The 6,000-nt window shown below is 54.0% G+C and overlaps 13 non-coding genes across 13 annotated transcripts; all 13 read left to right on the forward strand.

Annotated features, from left to right (window-relative positions):
• Positions 1 to 84: 84 nt before the first annotated feature.
• On the forward strand, positions 85 to 156 carry Trnah-gug. Its single transcript has one exon. It is a non-coding gene; the product is annotated as a tRNA-His (tRNA).
• A 747-nt stretch (positions 157 to 903) lies between these two features.
• On the forward strand, positions 904 to 985 carry Trnal-uag. The gene has a single exon. It is a non-coding gene; the product is annotated as a tRNA-Leu (tRNA).
• An 80-nt stretch (positions 986 to 1,065) lies between these two features.
• On the forward strand, positions 1,066 to 1,147 carry Trnal-cag. The gene has a single exon. It is a non-coding gene; the product is annotated as a tRNA-Leu (tRNA).
• A 283-nt stretch (positions 1,148 to 1,430) lies between these two features.
• Trnae-cuc lies at positions 1,431 to 1,502 on the forward strand. The gene has a single exon. It is a non-coding gene; the product is annotated as a tRNA-Glu (tRNA).
• Positions 1,503 to 1,888: 386 nt separating this feature from the next.
• Trnah-gug lies at positions 1,889 to 1,960 on the forward strand. The gene has a single exon. It is a non-coding gene; the product is annotated as a tRNA-His (tRNA).
• Positions 1,961 to 2,707: 747 nt separating this feature from the next.
• Trnal-uag lies at positions 2,708 to 2,789 on the forward strand. The gene has a single exon. It is a non-coding gene; the product is annotated as a tRNA-Leu (tRNA).
• An 80-nt stretch (positions 2,790 to 2,869) lies between these two features.
• Trnal-cag lies at positions 2,870 to 2,951 on the forward strand. Its single transcript has one exon. It is a non-coding gene; the product is annotated as a tRNA-Leu (tRNA).
• Positions 2,952 to 3,234: 283 nt separating this feature from the next.
• Trnae-cuc lies at positions 3,235 to 3,306 on the forward strand. The gene has a single exon. It is a non-coding gene; the product is annotated as a tRNA-Glu (tRNA).
• A 386-nt stretch (positions 3,307 to 3,692) lies between these two features.
• Trnah-gug lies at positions 3,693 to 3,764 on the forward strand. The gene has a single exon. It is a non-coding gene; the product is annotated as a tRNA-His (tRNA).
• A 747-nt stretch (positions 3,765 to 4,511) lies between these two features.
• Trnal-uag lies at positions 4,512 to 4,593 on the forward strand. Its single transcript has one exon. It is a non-coding gene; the product is annotated as a tRNA-Leu (tRNA).
• Positions 4,594 to 4,673: 80 nt separating this feature from the next.
• Positions 4,674 to 4,755, forward strand: Trnal-cag. The gene has a single exon. It is a non-coding gene; the product is annotated as a tRNA-Leu (tRNA).
• A 283-nt stretch (positions 4,756 to 5,038) lies between these two features.
• On the forward strand, positions 5,039 to 5,110 carry Trnae-cuc. The gene has a single exon. It is a non-coding gene; the product is annotated as a tRNA-Glu (tRNA).
• Positions 5,111 to 5,496: 386 nt separating this feature from the next.
• Trnah-gug lies at positions 5,497 to 5,568 on the forward strand. The gene has a single exon. It is a non-coding gene; the product is annotated as a tRNA-His (tRNA).
• The last annotated feature ends 432 nt before the right edge of the window (positions 5,569 to 6,000 follow it).

Genomic DNA, 6,000 nt, shown 5'->3' on the forward strand with positions numbered 1-6,000 from the left:
TGGCGTACACCTTGGCCTAGGCTTTGCTGGGTATCGCCACTTGCATTCGAGCCAGCTGCCTTCGCGTGCGCCTCCGTGGCCATGGCCGTGATCGTCTAGTGGTTAGGACATTGCGTTGTGGCCGCAATAACCCAGGTTCGAATCCTGGTCACGGCAATTTTGAAAGTTTTGCCTTGCTGCCGTTGCAATGACGAGTACTCGAAATGACAGTACTCTGTTGATTTTTTCACTCGTGTTCCGCAGGCCGCAGTTTGCACTACCACTTCATCCCCAACACGTAATGTCGCCTCCCAGAGCGCAGACGTCCGCTGCTCTCTGTAGTCGAAAAGGGCAGTTGTTTGAAGTGCGATGGATGAGCAGCCAGTCCCAGCAGAACAGGAAGCTGTGGCGTGCACTGTTTGTACAAATGCTAGGAACACTGGCGCACCAAGCAGCGCATGTAGCGTGGCCGAGCGCTTTAAGGCGCTGGTTTAAGGCACCAGTATCTCTGTAGGCGCGGTTTCGAATCCCGTAGCTGCCGGCGGTTTTGCTGTGATCGCGTTAACCTGGCGCTTTTTCTTCAAGTGTAACCTCCTTGAGCTCACATATGTTTGATACATGGAGCATTCTAGCTCCGCCTGACAGTTACAGCTACGATACTTTAGTGGTTACGGAAGGCCCAGGTTCGAAACCTGGTCACGGTACGAAAACGTCTCTTGACGCTGTCTCCTTAACTGCGACAGCTACAGACAAGTGGCGTCGCTACCATACGGCGGGCACGGCTTTTTCTTGCTGTGGATGGCCTAAAGAGACGCTTCCAGTGGGAGAGCAGTGGAAATACATGGCACGGCGATTGCCAAGATACTTCCATTTCGAAGTGATCTTTGTAGTACAAAGGAAACGTTTTGCCGCTGCTGCCCCAACGGTAACGTGGCCGAGCGGTCTAAGGCGCTGGTTTTAGGCACCAGTCTCTTCGGAGGCGTGGGTTCGAATCCCACCGTTGCCACTTTTTACGTCTCATTTTTGTGCCGTTGCGGTGTGTTCTCGTGGAGTGGGACGCAGCTCTTGTGACGCGCGTGTTGTGTAGGTAGCGTGGCCGAGCGGTCTAAGGCGCTGGTTTCAGGCACCATTCTCTTCGGAGGCGTGGGTTCGAATCCCACAGCTGCCAAACGTGTAATGTTTCCTGTGTCGAAGGCAGATGCACTCATTGCCCGCAAAGGAAACAGCACAACAAGGCGTGAGCGTCTGCTTGGTGAATTGTCGTAGAACAGTGCGTGGTGCAACGACAGGATTTTCAGGCACCTTTTGCTCTCATCATTGCTGGCGTTCGTCTCCACGAAATGCGTCCGGAGCACGCCGTTCTATAACGCGAGAGAGTGGATTTTTTACAGTTGTCGTCAGTCAACCGTGGGTGGCTGCTGCGTTCGCTGGAAAGAGCACTGCCGTCGTTATCCGGTGTGGTCTAGTGGCTAGGATACCTGGCTCTCACCCAGGAGGCCCGGGTTCGATTCCCGGTACCGGAATTGCGCGTTTTTATTGCTCCTCTTATGCGACTTGTCTCGACTTTGCTCGACTGACGCTACGCTGACGCGTGCAGAAAGCTACGTTAAGTATGACTCGCGGCAACACCTGACGGCGAGAGAGATGCGGCGTCTATCCACTTGTTATCGAGCCACATACCGGTACCTGTAGTCAAGAGGCTTGGAGGACTGCAAGACATTGCCACGGAGGTGAATGCAGCTAACCACTGTAGTTAGTGTCCTGACAGCGCAGGCACGTTCATTTGCTCGTATACATGTGATGGAGACCGTGTCTGACACTGCTGTGGCGTACACCTTGGCCTAGGCTTTGCTGGGTATCGCCACTTGCATTCGAGCCAGCTGCCTTCGCGTGCGCCTCCGTGGCCATGGCCGTGATCGTCTAGTGGTTAGGACATTGCGTTGTGGCCGCAATAACCCAGGTTCGAATCCTGGTCACGGCAATTTTGAAAGTTTTGCCTTGCTGCCGTTGCAATGACGAGTACTCGAAATGACAGTACTCTGTTGATTTTTTCACTCGTGTTCCGCAGGCCGCAGTTTGCACTACCACTTCATCCCCAACACGTAATGTCGCCTCCCAGAGCGCAGACGTCCGCTGCTCTCTGTAGTCGAAAAGGGCAGTTGTTTGAAGTGCGATGGATGAGCAGCCAGTCCCAGCAGAACAGGAAGCTGTGGCGTGCACTGTTTGTACAAATGCTAGGAACACTGGCGCACCAAGCAGCGCATGTAGCGTGGCCGAGCGCTTTAAGGCGCTGGTTTAAGGCACCAGTATCTCTGTAGGCGCGGTTTCGAATCCCGTAGCTGCCGGCGGTTTTGCTGTGATCGCGTTAACCTGGCGCTTTTTCTTCAAGTGTAACCTCCTTGAGCTCACATATGTTTGATACATGGAGCATTCTAGCTCCGCCTGACAGTTACAGCTACGATACTTTAGTGGTTACGGAAGGCCCAGGTTCGAAACCTGGTCACGGTACGAAAACGTCTCTTGACGCTGTCTCCTTAACTGCGACAGTTACAGACAAGTGGCGTCGCTACCATACGGCGGGCACGGCTTTTTCTTGCTGTGGATGGCCTAAAGAGACGCTTCCAGTGGGAGAGCAGTGGAAATACATGGCACGGCGATTGCCAAGATACTTCCATTTCGAAGTGATCTTTGTAGTACAAAGGAAACGTTTTGCCGCTGCTGCCCCAACGGTAACGTGGCCGAGCGGTCTAAGGCGCTGGTTTTAGGCACCAGTCTCTTCGGAGGCGTGGGTTCGAATCCCACCGTTGCCACTTTTTACGTCTCATTTTTGTGCCGTTGCGGTGTGTTCTCGTGGAGTGGGACGCAGCTCTTGTGACGCGCGTGTTGTGTAGGTAGCGTGGCCGAGCGGTCTAAGGCGCTGGTTTCAGGCACCATTCTCTTCGGAGGCGTGGGTTCGAATCCCACAGCTGCCAAACGTGTAATGTTTCCTGTGTCGAAGGCAGATGCACTCATTGCCCGCAAAGGAAACAGCACAACAAGGCGTGAGCGTCTGCTTGGTGAATTGTCGTAGAACAGTGCGTGGTGCAACGACAGGATTTTCAGGCACCTTTTGCTCTCATCATTGCTGGCGTTCGTCTCCACGAAATGCGTCCGGAGCACGCCGTTCTATAACGCGAGAGAGTGGATTTTTTACAGTTGTCGTCAGTCAACCGTGGGTGGCTGCTGCGTTCGCTGGAAAGAGCACTGCCGTCGTTATCCGGTGTGGTCTAGTGGCTAGGATACCTGGCTCTCACCCAGGAGGCCCGGGTTCGATTCCCGGTACCGGAATTGCGCGTTTTTATTGCTCCTCTTATGCGACTTGTCTCGACTTTGCTCGACTGACGCTACGCTGACGCGTGCAGAAAGCTACGTTAAGTATGACTCGCGGCAACACCTGACGGCGAGAGAGATGCGGCGTCTATCCACTTGTTATCGAGCCACATACCGGTACCTGTAGTCAAGAGGCTTGGAGGACTGCAAGACATTGCCACGGAGGTGAATGCAGCTAACCACTGTAGTTAGTGTCCTGACAGCGCAGGCACGTTCATTTGCTCGTATACATGTGATGGAGACCGTGTCTGACACTGCTGTGGCGTACACCTTGGCCTAGGCTTTGCTGGGTATCGCCACTTGCATTCGAGCCAGCTGCCTTCGCGTGCGCCTCCGTGGCCATGGCCGTGATCGTCTAGTGGTTAGGACATTGCGTTGTGGCCGCAATAACCCAGGTTCGAATCCTGGTCACGGCAATTTTGAAAGTTTTGCCTTGCTGCCGTTGCAATGACGAGTACTCGAAATGACAGTACTCTGTTGATTTTTTCACTCGTGTTCCGCAGGCCGCAGTTTGCACTACCACTTCATCCCCAACACGTAATGTCGCCTCCCAGAGCGCAGACGTCCGCTGCTCTCTGTAGTCGAAAAGGGCAGTTGTTTGAAGTGCGATGGATGAGCAGCCAGTCCCAGCAGAACAGGAAGCTGTGGCGTGCACTGTTTGTACAAATGCTAGGAACACTGGCGCACCAAGCAGCGCATGTAGCGTGGCCGAGCGCTTTAAGGCGCTGGTTTAAGGCACCAGTATCTCTGTAGGCGCGGTTTCGAATCCCGTAGCTGCCGGCGGTTTTGCTGTGATCGCGTTAACCTGGCGCTTTTTCTTCAAGTGTAACCTCCTTGAGCTCACATATGTTTGATACATGGAGCATTCTAGCTCCGCCTGACAGTTACAGCTACGATACTTTAGTGGTTACGGAAGGCCCAGGTTCGAAACCTGGTCACGGTACGAAAACGTCTCTTGACGCTGTCTCCTTAACTGCGACAGCTACAGACAAGTGGCGTCGCTACCATACGGCGGGCACGGCTTTTTCTTGCTGTGGATGGCCTAAAGAGACGCTTCCAGTGGGAGAGCAGTGGAAATACATGGCACGGCGATTGCCAAGATACTTCCATTTCGAAGTGATCTTTGTAGTACAAAGGAAACGTTTTGCCGCTGCTGCCCCAACGGTAACGTGGCCGAGCGGTCTAAGGCGCTGGTTTTAGGCACCAGTCTCTTCGGAGGCGTGGGTTCGAATCCCACCGTTGCCACTTTTTACGTCTCATTTTTGTGCCGTTGCGGTGTGTTCTCGTGGAGTGGGACGCAGCTCTTGTGACGCGCGTGTTGTGTAGGTAGCGTGGCCGAGCGGTCTAAGGCGCTGGTTTCAGGCACCATTCTCTTCGGAGGCGTGGGTTCGAATCCCACAGCTGCCAAACGTGTAATGTTTCCTGTGTCGAAGGCAGATGCACTCATTGCCCGCAAAGGAAACAGCACAACAAGGCGTGAGCGTCTGCTTGGTGAATTGTCGTAGAACAGTGCGTGGTGCAACGACAGGATTTTCAGGCACCTTTTGCTCTCATCATTGCTGGCGTTCGTCTCCACGAAATGCGTCCGGAGCACGCCGTTCTATAACGCGAGAGAGTGGATTTTTTACAGTTGTCGTCAGTCAACCGTGGGTGGCTGCTGCGTTCGCTGGAAAGAGCACTGCCGTCGTTATCCGGTGTGGTCTAGTGGCTAGGATACCTGGCTCTCACCCAGGAGGCCCGGGTTCGATTCCCGGTACCGGAATTGCGCGTTTTTATTGCTCCTCTTATGCGACTTGTCTCGACTTTGCTCGACTGACGCTACGCTGACGCGTGCAGAAAGCTACGTTAAGTATGACTCGCGGCAACACCTGACGGCGAGAGAGATGCGGCGTCTATCCACTTGTTATCGAGCCACATACCGGTACCTGTAGTCAAGAGGCTTGGAGGACTGCAAGACATTGCCACGGAGGTGAATGCAGCTAACCACTGTAGTTAGTGTCCTGACAGCGCAGGCACGTTCATTTGCTCGTATACATGTGATGGAGACCGTGTCTGACACTGCTGTGGCGTACACCTTGGCCTAGGCTTTGCTGGGTATCGCCACTTGCATTCGAGCCAGCTGCCTTCGCGTGCGCCTCCGTGGCCATGGCCGTGATCGTCTAGTGGTTAGGACATTGCGTTGTGGCCGCAATAACCCAGGTTCGAATCCTGGTCACGGCAATTTTGAAAGTTTTGCCTTGCTGCCGTTGCAATGACGAGTACTCGAAATGACAGTACTCTGTTGATTTTTTCACTCGTGTTCCGCAGGCCGCAGTTTGCACTACCACTTCATCCCCAACACGTAATGTCGCCTCCCAGAGCGCAGACGTCCGCTGCTCTCTGTAGTCGAAAAGGGCAGTTGTTTGAAGTGCGATGGATGAGCAGCCAGTCCCAGCAGAACAGGAAGCTGTGGCGTGCACTGTTTGTACAAATGCTAGGAACACTGGCGCACCAAGCAGCGCATGTAGCGTGGCCGAGCGCTTTAAGGCGCTGGTTTAAGGCACCAGTATCTCTGTAGGCGCGGTTTCGAATCCCGTAGCTGCCGGCGGTTTTGCTGTGATCGCGTTAACCTGGCGCTTTTTCTTCAAGTGTAACCTCCTTGAGCTCACATAT

This window comes from Schistocerca americana, unplaced genomic scaffold, assembly GCF_021461395.2.
Source record: "Schistocerca americana isolate TAMUIC-IGC-003095 unplaced genomic scaffold, iqSchAmer2.1 HiC_scaffold_1428, whole genome shotgun sequence".
NCBI classification, from domain to species: Eukaryota; Metazoa; Arthropoda; class Insecta; order Orthoptera; family Acrididae; genus Schistocerca; species Schistocerca americana.